Source organism: Quercus robur, chromosome 8, assembly GCF_932294415.1.
Source record: "Quercus robur chromosome 8, dhQueRobu3.1, whole genome shotgun sequence".
Lineage (NCBI taxonomy): Eukaryota > Viridiplantae > Streptophyta > Magnoliopsida > Fagales > Fagaceae > Quercus > Quercus robur.
Window position 1 is genome coordinate 57,117,009 of NC_065541.1, and position 2,186 is coordinate 57,119,194.

Below are 2,186 nucleotides of genomic sequence, written 5' to 3' on the forward strand. Positions count from 1 at the left end.
ACTTTTTTTTTTTTTTTTTTTTTTTTTGAGAGAGAGAATGTATCTACTTGACTCAAACAAAATGTATACTTTTGGAACAGAACTTATAATGTGTAAGATCTAACTTTTATTATATAAAATTGAATATTTCAATGCACTAATTATGAACCAGTGCGCTGTACAGTTTTGAACTTTTAATTAGTTAGTTAATTAGTTCAAAATAATTTTGTATAATTAATTAGAGAAAATTTGATATTGATATAATTTCTAATTAAATTGATATTAGGTTTGAAAGTGAGGTTCGGTTTCTTGAATGTTTTTTATTCTAAATATTTTATTTATCCATATCGATTTGGTTTTTGAAAACATAATTCCATTGTGATTTGATTTCTAAAGAGAGATTAAAACTCTAAAATAAAATAAACTATTATATATACTTAGTTTATATGATGTGCCCCTTTTTTTTCCACTTTTAGTTTTTCCAATACGTTCTTTTTATAATACTTAGTTTTGTTTATTTATTTGCTTTTCTTTTTCTTAAAGATTTTTTTAAAGATATTAAATTTGGTAAGGATGTGGTGTAAAACTCATGTTTTACTCCTCCAATCTCAATATGCTACATCATCTTATCACATATTTAAGAATAAGTATAACCACACCCAATCAATTCTAATACTCATATATAAATCCAACTAAATTGAGAGTTTATTGAGATGTTATTAAGTATCGTAGGATGTATTGAATTTTATGTAAAATGATGATATGAAAATCTCTCATTGGATAGTATAAAACATAAGTTTTACCGTCTGTTTTTACCAAATTCGAACTCTTTTTCAAATATGAGGTACTTAGAGAGTCTTTTCCATTTTTATCTCCCGCCAACACACGATCCGTAAAATCCCTTGGGTAAACAAAACAAAACCAGTCAATTTTCATCGGACATATAACCTGATCTCCGAAAAATATGATTCAAAATCATCAATTACTAGGCAGATTGAGTTGAAGCCCAATGCAATCATAAAGCAGCTCCATTCTTGTGGTTACAAAAATTCCAAGTAAATCAGGATGATCTTTCTGTGGTATGTTTTAAGCTAAAATCATTTCGTTTTTCTTCGAGGAATAAGTTAAGGAACGTGGTGGGTGGGTCTTGTCTCTATTAGGGTCTAATAGCCATTCAGTCAAGCCCACTCAATATCCAATGGGTCCAGCCTTCGTACTGACTACTAAGGCCTCTCCAGGATTGTTATTCACAAAAGTACCATTGTCCCACATCGCCAAAATACATAGAGAGCATTCTGTTTATAAGAACAATTCATATAATAGGAAGTTGTGTTCGTAAAAAGGAGAGATGGTTGGCATCTCCCCTGACAGGGACGGGAACGGTCTTCGGACTTACCTGTTACCACACACCCGGTTAAGGCTTCCCACTTCGGTGGATCTCTAACCCAATTTTTTTTTTCAATTCTTTTAGATATAATTCATGAAGCATTTTAAGCTCAACCAAGAGAATCTTTATAGATAGAATATAGATTTTTTTTTTCTTCATTATCGTTTTCAGATTAGAAAAATGTTTGAATTAATGCCAAATGAATAATAGTTCTATTCGGAAACAAGCATATTCTTCAAATTGCTAACAGAGTTCCTCATATTATTCACATTGTTTATTGGACAATTGCAATTCTATGAAGATGTTTCTTGGACAATTGCAATTCTATTCTCAGCAAAGATTGCAACTAGATAGAGCACATTCTTTCAGTACCATGAAAACTATAGGTCCCATACACAGATTCTAGAAAGAAAAAATTTCACATTTTAAGTACTTGCAGCATGTGAAAATTGATAATTTGAGCTGGTTTTTCTACAATAGCTTCTTGTCCCTACTAGATTTGAGTGAGAGAGCAAGTTTCTCTTTCTCTTTTTCAATTTTACAGATTTAATTTTGGTTTCTAGGTAATATAGATTGGGGGTAGTAAGGCTTGGGTCCATAGGTTGGTTGGTTACTGGTAAGGTCTTTTTCATTTTATATCATGTTCATTTACCTACTGCATCAATATCCTACGAACCTAGTTTTTTTGTTTCTGGATCAGCAAGTCCCAGACCACAAATTTAATTAATAATTACAACCTCAAAGCCATGCCAAAATTAATATTCTCTAGGGCTTTCTTTGGGTACAATATTTACAACCAAATAGAAATTTGCTAAACATG

The 2,186-nt window shown here is 31.0% G+C and overlaps 1 non-coding gene across 1 annotated transcript; it reads left to right on the forward strand.

Moving 5' to 3' along the window:
• The first annotated feature begins 1,308 nt into the window (after window positions 1–1,308).
• Window positions 1,309–1,435, forward strand: LOC126697952 (U6atac minor spliceosomal RNA). The gene has a single exon (XR_007646324.1). It is a non-coding gene; the product is annotated as a U6atac minor spliceosomal RNA (small nuclear RNA).
• Window positions 1,436–2,186: the final 751 nt, after the last annotated feature.